This window comes from Palaemon carinicauda, unplaced genomic scaffold (assembly GCF_036898095.1).
Source record: "Palaemon carinicauda isolate YSFRI2023 unplaced genomic scaffold, ASM3689809v2 scaffold476, whole genome shotgun sequence".
NCBI lineage: Eukaryota > Metazoa > Arthropoda > Malacostraca > Decapoda > Palaemonidae > Palaemon > Palaemon carinicauda.
The window spans coordinates 24,000-37,721 of NW_027171735.1; the positions used below are offsets into that span (position 1 = coordinate 24,000).

A 13,722-nucleotide genomic window follows, 5' to 3' on the forward strand; every position below is an offset into this window, starting at 1 on the left:
GAACTTTTTATTTGAAAAACCTTTCAGTTTTTTCCTTTAGTCAAATAACATGTTTTTTTGACGAGATATAATTGGGCTCTTCTCTTAGGTGCGAAATCAAAAGAGAGAAAGAGAGAGAGAGATAGAGACGGAAGGAGAGAGAGGAGAGAAAACGTTCCGTTCAAGCGGGTAACGTTCTCGAGTTACTCTCGTCCCTAGTCTCTGTACGGGGAGGAAGGATAAAACGTTTTTAGTTTTTTATTCTCGTCCCCAGGCTATGTGCGGTGAGAGATTGAAAACGTAGTTTATATGAACTAGTGTTTAGTCTCTTTCCCAGCCACTGAATTTTTTATCTTTAAATATGTTTTCTGTTTTTTGCTGGTATTAATGAGCTTGCATTATACGACTGATTTCGCAATTACTACCTTTTAATGAAGGGTAGAATTGCGTGTTTCAGGTAGAAATCAGTAAAAATTTCGATTTCAGTGAAATAAGTGCAAAACAGAAAATCGAAGTGATAAAGTGATATGCGCAAAGTGTCACAGTGTTGCGTCCGAGGGTTCGTCTGTTCGTGCCTGTCGTTCACCTTGTCCGGGACCTCTTGCATGCTCCCAAGCCCAGGGGAGAAGTAATGTCGAACGACTTATGGGTTCGAGAGGCCTTGATCAACGAACAGACGTTTCCCTCTATGGTATCGGGTGTATCTTACCAAGATCTCCCCTACCATAAGACGAGAGAGACGTTTTTTTCTCCTCGTCATCCGAAGGCTTTTCGCATAAGAAACCTGTCACAAGGTTTCGAAGCCCTTAAGCGAAAGTCAGTCCTTTCAGGACAGGTCCAGCGTCCTGGTTACAGCCATTAGGACAGCTCTGACCCTATGCAGTCATCGGATAACTGCTCGCCGCCTAACAAAAGCGTAACACAGACTCCGAGAGTCTTTTTTGTTGGTAAAGTGTTGCGGTCACAGACGTTACCCTCGTCTCTTACCACAACCATTTCCGTTGATCCTTAATGGGTTGTATGGCAAGACATGCAGAATATGCTTGCCTCCCTTATGGAAGACTATTCTGCCGATTAGTCCGTTGAGTCTAGCCGTTTATCTCATCGATATCCTGGCTTTCAGCCAACCTAACGTTCCTTTGTGCTTACTGTTGACGTTGGCGTAGCTAAGTCACGTCAGTCAGGTTGTTTAGAACCACACTCGATGCGGTCTCGTGTGGTTTTTCAGCCGCCTTTGGACATTAGGCCACTTGCTGATGCTCCTGTTGACGTTCAAGACGTTCACTAACAATCGGAGTTGACTTGTTTTGACGCTGTGCGTCAACCTCCGCATTCTAGAGTTGTTTTGACTGCTCAGTCTAGGCAGTCAAAGCAGTCTCGAGTGGACGCTGTGCGTCCTCACGCACCTGTTGTGGTTGACAGTTCAGTTGTTGACAGTTCACAGACTGTCAAGCAGTTACATGACGTTGCGTTCTGGTCCGCTACTAATGCACCAGTGAGTGTGGACTCTGCTTGTAAAGCATTGCCACCACGGTAGGTCTCTCCCTTGCTTGAGACTCAGCTTTTATCGGACAAGGTTCCTGTAGATGAGGAAGTTGCTGTTCCCCCTCCTACTGATATTCCCTTGAGGACTCTGTCAGATGGAGAGGAGCCTAAAGCTGCTTAGCCCCCTATGGACTTTAATTAAATCATGATGATTTTTTTTTTTAAGGATCTTTGTCCTGATCTTTTTGTAACTGCTGCTCCTCGTTCGCCTAAACGTCAGAGCTTACACTAGGCCTAGCTACTTCGAAGCCGTTGTTTTTAAACTAGTGCTCTCTCGCTCTCCTAGAGAGCTTTACGTTGGCTAGGCGACTGGTTTTTCACCAGGAGGAGTTTGGGGGATACAGCCTTTGCTTTCCCTTCTTTTAAACTGGCTTATAGAGCGAGAGTCTGATATGACACGAGAGAAGTTCTCGGCTTGGGAGTTCATGCCTCTGCCAAGATAGACTTCTCAAATCTCGTAGACTCTCCCTGGCGCCTGGCCAGGAGACGCTCCAAGTTTTTTACAGGTCAACTTCACAGCTGTTTTCGAGCCTTTGAAGTTTTGCTGTACAATTATGTCATGCATAAACAAGGCTTTCAGGGATGGAAAGCGGTACCGCCTCAGTCGCTAACCCTGTCTGTTGCCGCACCTGCTCCCGTAGACCCTAAATGGGCTTTGCTGCAAGACATGCAGTCCAAGCTTGCGTCCTTGATAGAGGACTTTAATGCGGAGAAGGTTGCTACCGAACCTTCTGGCCAACAACCTTCCAACCGGTCGGTTGTGCGCCCTGTTGACGCTGAGGTAACCTACTCGCGTCTGCCAGTTGAGGTGGTTCCTCCACCGATGCGACCCAGTGTGGGTTGCCAGCCGCACGTTGACGTTAAGCGACGCTCGGAGGTGGTTGTTGACGTTCAGGACGTTCAACAACCAGCAGAGGTGACTTGTTTTGACGCAGTGCGTCAACCTCAGCAACCTGGTAGGGTGTTGACTGCACAACCCAGACGGTCTAGACAGTCTCGGGTTGACGCTGTGCTTCCTCGCGCACCCATGGTTGTTGACAGTTCACAGACTGTGCAGCAGTTCCATGATGTTGCGTCCGGCTCCGTCACGCATGCACCAGTGCGACCGGACTCAGCGAGCCAGACGTTGCCCACTCCGTTGCCGTTTCCTCATCAGTTTTCGGATGAGGAACCCTCTGATGAGGACGTTGCTGAACAACAAGACGATCAGCCCCCAGAATAGATCAAGCCCTGCTATCCATCCAGAAGATGCTGAAGAAGGAACGCTGCTCAGTCAGGCTGTGGATGAGTCTGGTAGGGACGCTGTCATCCGTGGAACAATTTGTGTCACTAGGAAGACTACACCTCCGTCCTCTTCAATACCATCTAGATTTTCACTGGAAAAAGGACAAGACGCTAGAAGCGGTCTCGATCCCGGTTTCCGAAAAGATAAAGTCTTGTCTGACTTGGTGGAAGGACAATATCAACCTAAGAGAGGGTCTTCCCCTGGCTGTTCAGACACCCAACCACGTTCTCTTCTCGGACGCATCGGACGTGGGCTGGGGCGCGACACTAGACGGTCGGGAATGCTCAGGACTGTGGAACTCGAGTCAGAGGAGCATGCATATCAACTGCAAGGAGCTGTTGGCAGTACATCTGGCCTTGAAAAGCTTCAAGTCTCTCCTTCGAGGCAAAGTGGTGGAAGTTAACTCGGACAACACCACGGCCTTGGCGTACATCTCCAAACAAGGAGGTACCCACTCACTGACGTTGTACGAGATCGCAAGGGACCTGCTCATCTGGTCAAAAGGTCAAGACATCTCCCTAGTAACGAGGTTCATCCAAGGCGACTTGAACGTCATAGCAGATTGTCTCAGTCGGAAAGGGCAAGTAATTCCAACCGAATGGACCCTCCACAAGGATGTGTGCAAGAGACTTTGGGCCACTTGGGGTAAACCATCCATAGATCTCTTTGCAACCTCGCTGACCAAGAGGCTTCCAATCTATTGCTCTCCAGTCCCGGACCCAGCAGCAATACATATAGATGCTTTCCTCCTAGATTGGTCACATCTGGATCTCTACGCATTCCCACCGTTCAAGATTGTCAACAAGGTACTGCAGAAGTTCGCCTCTCACGAAGGGACAAGGTTGACGTTAGTTGCTTCCCTCTGGCCCGCGAGAGAATGGTTCACCGAGATACTTCGATGGTTAGTAGACGTTCCCAGTAGTCTTCCTCTAAGGGTAGACCTTCTACGTCAGCCACACGTAAAGAAGGTACTCCAAAGCCTCCACGCTCTTCGTCTGACTGCCTTCAGACTATCGAAAGACTCTCGAGAGCTAGAGGCTTTTCGAAGGAAGCAGCCAGTGCGATTGCTATAGCAAGGAGAGCGTCTTCCATTAGAGTCTACCAATCGAAGTGGGAAGTCTTCCGAGACTGGTGCAAGTCAGTTTCTGTATCCTCGACCAGTACCTCTGTAGCTCAAATAGCTGTTTTTCTCTTATACCTGAGAAAAGGACGATCCCTTTCAGCTCCCACTATCAAGGGCTACAGAAGCTTGTTGGCATCGGTCTTCCGGCATAGAGGCTTAGATCTTTCCAAACATAAAGATCTGCAAGACCTCCTTAAGTCTTTTGAGACCACCAAGGAGCGTCGTTTGGCTACCCCTGGATGGAATTTAGACGTGGTACTAAGATTCTTCATGTCAGACAGGTTGGAGCCATTACAATCAGCCTCCCTGAAAGATCTCACTCTTAAGACTCTTTTCCTGGTATGCTTAGCCTCGGCTAAAAGAGTCAGTGAGATTCATGCCTTCAGCAAGAACATCGGATTTTCGTCAGAAAAAGCCACTTGTTCGCTGCAACTTGGTTTTCTAGCCAAAAATGAGCTGCCTTCTCGGCCTTGGCCTAAATCTTTCGATATCCCCAGCTTATCGGAGATCGTAGGCAATGAACTAGAAAGAGTCTTATGCCCTGTTAGAGCTCTTAAGTTCTATTTAAAGCGTACTAAACCTTTACGAGGCCAATCTGAAGCTTTATGGTGTTCAGTTAAGAAACCATCCTTGCCTATGTCAAAGAATGCTTGGTCAGACTTTATCAGATTGTTAATACGAGAAGCTCATTCACATCTGAGTGAGGAAGACCGAACTTTGCTTAAGGTGAAGACGCACGAAGTTAGAGCTGTAACAACTTCCGTGGCCTTTAAGCAAAATATATCTCTGCAAAGTATAATGGACGCAACCTATTGGAGAAGCAAGTCAGTGTTCGCGTCATTTTACTTGAAAGATGTCCAGTCTCTTTACAAGAACTGCTACACACTGGGACCATTCGTAGCAGCGAGTGCAGTAGTGGGTGAGGGCTCAACCACTACAATTCCCTAATTTTCAATATTAATCTTACCCGATGATCATGTAGCTGCAACTCTGTTGCTCGACAGAAAAAACCTATGGTCGGGATACGCCAGCGATCGCTATACAGGTGGGGGTGTACAACAACAGCGCCATCTGTCGAGTAGGTACTCAGGTACTTCTTGTCAACAAGAACCAATTTTTCCTCTGTCGTGCCAATGGCAGGACCTACTAAATACGCCGTCCCTAACTGGATTTGTTTTCACAACGATTTGGTGAAGTACACTATTCCAGTTTTGAGCTTTCGCTATGCAGGGGTTTTATCTTCATTTCAAACTTGAATTCGTTTTCGATAGATTTAATTATGGTGACGAAGAGAGTATGGACTCTCTTTCACTTTTAAATGGCCGACCCTTCCCTTAGACGGAAGTGTGTTTAGGTTTTTGGTAATTTTGCTTAACACGTTATAGATCCATTTATTTTATATCTCTCCGCCTTTTTAGGCCTCTTCGGTTAACTTTTCAATTATTATAAACTTATAAAAAATAAATTTTTATGTTTGTTTATATGAGACCTTTCCTAATAGTAGGCGGTCCTAACTTGGAACCGAAGTTAATTAACATTGAGCCCGTTATATCGTATTTAACCTTTAAAGAATTTAATACTTTTTTAATTTTAATATTTTATGGAAGAATTTCTTTGATAGTCTCGTACTGTTTTCAAAGATGAACTAACGTTTAGTTTTTTAGTCTCCGCAGTTGTTGACGTTCAGAACGTTCAACTTGCGCTCTATCGTTACGATAGAGAGAGAGTGTTTCACGGTTTCACTTTGCAGTAAGAGTAAACCGATTCTAGCGTTTCGTTCATTCTTTCTTAGCTTAAAGAGTTTAAATTCTAAATAAAGGAACTTTTTATTTGGGAAACCTTTCAGTTTTTTCCTTTAGCAAATAACATGTTTTAATGATATATAATTGGGCTCTTCTCTCAGGTGCTAAATCAAGAGAGAAGAGAGAGAGAGATAGAGACGGAGGGAGAGAGAGGAGAATAAACGTTTCGTTCAAGCGGGTAACGTTGTTCTCGTTTTTTACTCTTCTCCCTAGTCGCTGTAGGGGAAGAAGGTAAAACGTTTCTAGGGTTTTATTCTTGTTCCCAGGCTTTATGCGGTGAGAGATTGTAAACGTAGTTTATTTGTTCTAGTGTTTAGTCTCTTTTCCAGCCACTGAATTCTTTATCTTTATTTATGTTTTTCTGTTGCATTGTAAAACTGTTTTCGCAATTACTACCTTTTAATGAAGGATAGGATTGCGTGTTTCAGGTAGAAATCAGTTAAAGTTTCGATTTCAGTGAAATAAGTGCAAACAGAAAATCAAAAGTGATAGTGATATGCGCAAAGTGTTACAGTGTTGCGTCCGAGGGTTCGTCTGTTCGTGCCAGTTGTTCACCTAGTCCGGGACCTCTTACAAGCTCCCAAGCCCAGGGGAGAAGTAATGTCGAACGACTTATGGGTTCCACAGGCCTTGATCGACGAACAGACGTTTTTCCCTCCGTGGTTTCGGGCGTATCTACACACGTTTGCCGACGTGAGATCGCCCCACCCACACAAAGACGAGAGAGCCCATTTATTCCTCGTCTGCGGAAGAGGTTTCTCGTAAGAAACCATGGACCAAATCTTGCAGCTTTTAAGTGCAAGTCGGTCCCTTCCGCGCAAGTCCAACGGCCTAGGTGTAGCCACTGGGTCAGTTCGGACTCGCTGCAGTCATCCGACGACTGCACACCTCCCAAGAGAGGCAAGGTGGTACCGCAACAGGCAGTAACTCCGTCTGTTGCCGCACCAGCTGTTTTAGACCCTCAGTCACGACGGACAGTAGCTCCGTCTGTTGCCGTTTTTTGTAGACCCTAAGTGGTCTTTACTGCAGTCTATGCAGACTCAGTTAGCTGCTGTTATGCAGGAGTTTCGTGCGGAGAAGGTTGACTCTGCTCTCGTTAGCCTACAACCTGCCACTGTTGTGCGCCCAGCTCACACTGAGGCTGCCTGCTCCCACACTCCGGCTGCGGAGAGCTCCACCTCCGATGCGCAATCGACCCTGCCAGACGCATGTTAACGTTAGCCGACGTGCGGCTCCCTCCGTTAACATGCGTGAGCTACCGCATCAGCAGTGGGAAGGTGGAGTCAAGCTGCCGTGTTTTGACGCGATGCGTTAGTTTCCGCAACCCACGGCAGTCCCCACCACGCACCACCACTCCGCTTTGGTTGTTGCCTGCTCCCACACTCCGACTGCGGAGAAGGTTGACGATGCACCCGTTTGCCTACAACCTGCCACGGTTGTGCGCCCAGCATGGCTGCCTGCTCTCACACTCTTGTTGTGAGAGCTCCTCCACCCATGCGCAGTCGGCCCTGCCAGACGTATGCTGACTCCCACAGACACACGGAGCACTCCGTTGCCGTGCGTGAGCTACCACAAGCTGCCGTGTTTTGACACGGTGTGTCAGCCTCCGCAAGCCACTGTGGTTACCGCCACTCACCCGCAGCAGACTAGTCAGTCAGGAGTTGAGGCTTCCCCACACAGCTTTGGTTGTTGCCAGCTCACAGACTGTCAAGCAGTTACATGACGTTGCCTTCTGGTCTGCTACTATGCACCAGTGCTGTATGTCCTCACGCACCTGTTGTGGTTGACAGTTCAGTTTTTGACAGTTCACAGACTGTCAAGCAGTTACATAACGTTGCCTTCTGGTCTGCTGCTTTTGCACCAGTGAGACCCTCACTGAGATAACCTAGCTTTTCTCGGACATGGTTCCTATAGATGAGAAAGTGCTGTTCTCCCTCCTTCTGATATTCCTTTGAGGACTCTGTCATTTGGAGAGGAGCCTTAAGCTGCTTAGCCTCCTATGGACTTTAATTAAAGCATAACAAGGCTTCCAGGGATGGTAAATGGTTCCGCTTCAGTCGCTAACCCCGTCTGTTGCCACACCTGCTCCCATAGACCCTAATGGGCTTTGTTGCAAGACATGCAGTCCAAGCTTGTGTCCTTGTTAAAGGATTTTTTACGGAGAAGAACCTTCTAGCCAACAACCTTCCTACCGGTTGGTTGTACGCCCTGTTGACGCTGAGGTATCCTACTCACGTCCGCCAGTTGAGATGGTTCCTCCACCGGTGCGACCCAGTGTGGGTTGCCAGTCGCACGTTGACGTTAAGCGACTCTCGGAGGTGGTTGTGGACGTTCAGTGTGTCACTAGGAAGACGTTCAACAACCAGCAGAGATGACTTGTTGTGACGCAGTGCGGCACCTCAGCAACCCTGTAGGGGGTTGACTGCACAACCCAGACAGTCTACACAGTTTCGGGTTGACGCTGTACTTCCTCGCGTCCCCATGGTTGACAGTTCACAGACTGTGCAGCAGTACCATGATCTTATGTCCGGCTCCGTCACGCATCCACCAGTGCGACCGGATTCAGCGAGTCAGACGTTGCCCACTCCGTTGCCGTTTCCTCATCAGTTTCGAATGAGGAACCCTCTGATGAGGACATTGCTGAACAAGACGATCAACCCCCAGCCCTGCTATCCATCCAGAAGATGCTGAAGAAGGAACACTGCCCTGTCAGGCTGTGGATGAGTCTGGTTAGGACACTGTCATCCGTGGTTCTATTTGTGTCACTTGGAAGACTACACCTCCGTCCTCTTCTGTATCATCTAGCTTTTCACTGGAAAAGGACTAGATGCTAGAAGCGGTCTCGATCCCGGTTTCCGGTAAGATAAAGTCTGGTCTGACTTGGTGAAAGGACTTTATCAACCTTTGAAAGGGTCTTCCCCTGACTGTTCAGACTCCCAACCACGTTCTCTTCTCGGACGCATCGGACGTAGGCTGGGGTGCGACATTAGGCGGTAGGGAATGCTCGGGATTATGGAACTCAAGTCAAAGGACAATGCATTTCAACTGCAAGAAGCTTCTGGCAGTACGTCTGACCTGGAAAAGCTTCAGGTCTCTCCTTCAAGGCAAAGTGGTGGAGGTGAACACGGTCAACACCCTGCTTTGACGTACATCTCCAAGCAAGGAGGGACCTACTCTCTGACATGGTATGAGTTCGCAAGAGACCTCCTCTCCTGTTCAACAGGTCTAGACTTTTCACTAGTAACGAGGTTCATCCAAGGCAACTTGAATGTTATAGCAGATTGTCTCAGTAGGAAGGGACAAATAATTCCAACATATTGGACCCTCCACAAGGATGTTTGCAAGAGACTTTGGGCCACCTGGGGCCAGCCAACCATAGATCTCTTCGCAACCTCGATGACTTAGAGGCTCCCAATACTTTGCTCACCTATCCCGGACCCAGCAGTAGTTCATATAGATGCCTTTCTACTAGATTGGTCACATCTAGATCTATATGCATTCCCTCCGTTCTAGATGGTCAACAAGGTACTGCAGAAGTTCGCCTCTCACGAGGGGACAAAGTTGACGCTAGTTGCTTCCCTCTGGCCCGCGAGAGAATAACTCACCGAGGTACTTCGATGGCTAGTAGACGTTCCCAGAACACTTCCCCTAAGGGTGGACCTGCTACGTCTGCCACGCGTAAAGAAGGTACTCCAAGGCCTCCACGCTCTTCGTCTGACTGCCTTCTGAATATCGAAAGACTCTCGAGAACTAGAGATTTTTCGAAGGAGGCAACCAGAGCGATTGCTAGAGCAAGGAGAACATCCACCCTTAGAGTCTACCAATCGAAGTGGGAAATCTTCCGAAACTGGTGCAAGTCAGTATCCGTATCCTCGACCAGTACCTCTGTAACTCAAATAGCTGACTTCCTCTTATATCTGAGGAAAGAACGATCTCTTTCAGCTCCCACTATCAAGGGTTACAGAAGCATGTTGGCATCAGTCTTCCGTCACAGAGGCTTAGATCTTTCCAACAATAAAGATCTACAGGACCTCCTTAAGTCTTTTGAGACCACGAAGGAGCGTCGTTTGGTTACACCTGGTTGGAATTTAGACGTGGTTCTAAGATTCCTTATGTCAGACAGGTTCGAACCACTTCAATCAGCCTCCCTGAAAGATCTCACCTTTAAGACTCTTTTCCTGATATGCTTAACCACAGCTAAAAGAGTCAGTGAGATTCATGCCTTCAGCAAGAACATCGGATTCTCATCCGAAACGGCTACATGTTCTACAACTTGGTTTTCTAGCCAAACACGAGCTGCCTTCTCGGCCTTGACCAATATCGTTCGATATTCCAAACTTATCGTATGGTTGGAAATGAACTAGAAAGAGTATTATGTCCTGTAAGAGCTCTTAAGTTCTATTTTAAAAACCTTTACGAGGCCCGTCTGAAGCCTTATGGTGTTCAGTTAAGAATCCATCTTTGCCTTTGTCAGAGAATTCTTTATCCTATTTTATCAGACTGTTAATACGAGAAGCTCATTCCCTTCTGAATGAGGAAGACCAAGCTTGGCTGAAGGTAAGGACACACGAAGTTAGAGCTGTCACAACTTCCGTGGCCTTTAAACAAAATAGATCTCCGCAAAGTATATTCGACGCAACCTATTGGAAAAGCAAATCAGTGTTCGCGTCTTTTATCTTAAGAATGTCCAGTCTCTTTCCGAGAACTGCTACACTCTGGGACCATTCGTAGCAACGAGTGCAGTAGTGGTGGGGGCTCCACCACTACAATTCCCTAATTCCAGAACCTTTTTAATCTTTCTCTTGAAATATTTTTGGGTTGTCCGGAATGCTAAGAAGCCTTTCGCATCCTACTTGATTTGGCGGGTGGTCAAAATCATTTCTTGAGAAGCGCCTAGATTAGAGGTTTTGATGAGGACCTTTAGTATGGGTTGCAACCCTTCATACTTCAGCTCCTAGGAGTCGCTCAGCATCCTATGAGGATCGCGAGGCTCAGTAAGGAAGACGTACTTAAAAAGGCAGAGTAATTGTTCAAGTCGTCTTCCTTACCAGGTACTTATTTATTTTATGTTTGTTATTTTGAATAACTGCTAAAATGAAATACGGGATACTTAGCTTCTTATGTTAATATGTATGCTGGTCTCCACCCCCCCCCCCCCCCCCCCTGGGTGTGAATCAGCTACATGATCATCGGGTAAGATTAATATTGAAAAATGTTATTTTCCTTAGTAAAATAAATTTTTGAATATACTTACCCGATGATCATGAATTTAAGGACCCTCCCTTCCTCCCCATAGAGACCCAGTGGACCGAGGAGAAAATTGGTTCTTGTTGACAAGAAGTACCTGAGTACCTACTCGACAGATGGCGCTGTTGTTGTACACCCCCACCTGTATAGCGATCGCTGGCGTATCCCGACCGTAGGTTTTTTCTGTCGAGCAACAGAGTTGCAGCTACATGATCATCGGGTAAGTATATTCAAAAATTTATTTTACTAAGGAAAATAACATTTCCTTATCCTTTTAATCTGTCTCTTGAAATGTTGTTTTTTTATGGGTTGTCCGGAAGGCTAAGAAGCCTTTCGCATCCTGGTTGATTTGGCGGGTGGTCAAAGTCATTTCTTGAGAGCGCCTAGATTAGGGGTTTGATGAGGTCCTGTTGTATGGGTTGCAACCCTTGATACTTCAGCTCCTAGGGGTCGATCAGCATCCTAAGAGGATCGCGAGGCTCCGTAAGGAAGACGTACTTAAAAGGCAGAGTAATTGTTCAAGTCGACTTCCTTACCAGGTACCTATTTATTTTGTTTTTGTTATTTTGATAACTTCTAAAATGAAATAAAAAACTCTTAGCTCATAAAATGTAAACATATATTACTGGTCTCTACCCACCATCCTGGGTGTGAATCAGCTATATATTCACCGGCTAAGTTAAATATTTAAAAATTATATTTTGATTATAAAATAAATTTTTGAATATACTTACCTGGTGAATATAAATTAAATGACCCTCCCTTCCTCCCCAATAGAGACGCAGTGGGACGAGGAGAAAATTGAGTCTTTGTTTACATAAGAGCTGGGTATCTGGTCGACAGATGGCGCTGTTGGGCACACCCGCAACCTGTGTAGCAATCGCTGGCGAGTTTTTCCGTAGAGTTTGTCTGTCGAGCAACAGAGTTGCAGCTATATATTCACCGGGTAAGTATATTCAAAAATTTATTTTATAATCAAAATATCATATTTCCTTCCATCTCTTATGGTTTATTGTAGTGAGGGCTTTGTGTTATCAATTTTCCCTTTCACCTCCGCCAACGAATTTGGAAGGAGGTTATGTTTTACCCCCTGTTTGTGTGTGTTTGTTAGTGAACAGCCTCCTGGCCACAATTTTAATCATAGAGTAATGAGACTTGCAGGGATTAATGTTATGGAAATGATTAAATTTTGGAAGGTCAAGGTCAAGCGTAATGTCCAATTCACGTAATCAGCCATAAGTTTGGACATCGTTGTCACAGAGACTTCAAACTTGGTTCAAATTCGAATGTATCAAAAGCCACACCAATTAATACATGTTGAGGGAAGCTCAAGGTCGAATCCAAGGTCAAAGTCAAGCATAAGGTCAAATTCCGGTCATCAACCATACAATTTTTATCGTAAAGTAATAAAACTTACAGAGATTTTAAACTGTTAAGTAAAGAGCTGGAAATAATTAAATTTTGGAAGGTCAAAGGTCAAGGTCACGGACGAGCAAAACGTCCAAAATCAGTCCAAAACGTCGAGAAATAAGCTGCCTTGACGAATGTCTGCGTTCTACTGAGTGCCCCTCTAGTTATAATTTGTTTTACTCTTGTTTTCTTAATAACATCTTTCGCTGGCTAATAGATTAGTTCCATTTATTGCATTTTGCAATTATTTATTTTAGATATAGTTTTTATCAATCTACTTATGTTAGGAAGTCATGTATTTCTTGATTATTTGAAGTGGTATTAGTTGTTTTTATTCAAGATTTTTTTACTGTTACTCAATTTATCTGTGAAATTAATGGGGGATGCAAGATTTCTATCTACAGAAGGTCCTCAACGTTCAAATATCACAAATCCAGCTAAAAATAACAAAGATAAGATAAAGAAATATTTTAATAAAACAATATTATATCATTTAATACATTCAGCAAAACAACATTTGTAATAACCTGTTATTATTATTATTATTATTATTATTATTATTATTATTATTATTATTATTATCCAAGCTACAACCCTAGTTGGAAAAGCAAGATGCTATAAGCCCAGGGGCTCCAACAGGGAAAAATAGTCCAGTGAGGAAAGGAAATAAGGAAATAGATAAATGAAGAGAACGAATTAACAATAAATCATTCTAAAAAAAGTAACAACGTCAAAATAGACATGTCACATATAAACTATTAACAACATCAAAAACAAATATGTCATAAATAAACTACAAAAAGACTCTATGTCCGCCTGGTCAACAAAAAAGCATTTGCTGCGAGTTTGAACTCTTGAAGTTCTACTGATTCAACTCTCCGATTAGGAAGATCATTCCACAACTTGGTAGCAGCTGGAATAAAACTTCTAGAGTACTGCGTAGTATTGAGCCTCATGATGGAGAAGGCCTGGTTATGGTTTATATGAAACCTGACTATTTATATAGCTGGAAATCATAGGCATAGGGTTGAGGTTGGGCCTAACCTAGGCCAAAATTTAAAAAAATTTGACTTACAGTTTTTCAATATTTAACTTAGCCGGTGATTATATAGCTGCAACTCTGTTGCCCGACAGACAACTCTACGGTAAAAACTCGCCAGCGATCGCTACACAGGTTGCGGGTGTGCCCAACAGCGCCATCTGTCGTCCAGATACCCAGTACTCAATGTAAACAAAGACTCAATTTTCTCTCTGTCGAGCTATCGACAAGACGTACTTACTCGCTGTTGCTAAACTGGAGTTTTTTCACAACTAATTGGTGAAGTACTTTA

General features: G+C 45.1%; 1 protein-coding gene across 1 annotated transcript in view; it reads left to right on the forward strand.

Moving 5' to 3' along the window:
• Positions 1 to 13,722, forward strand: part of LOC137636979 (probable RNA-binding protein CG14230) — a 64,693-nt gene that overhangs the window by 19,767 nt on the left and 31,204 nt on the right. The window lies entirely within an intron of this gene.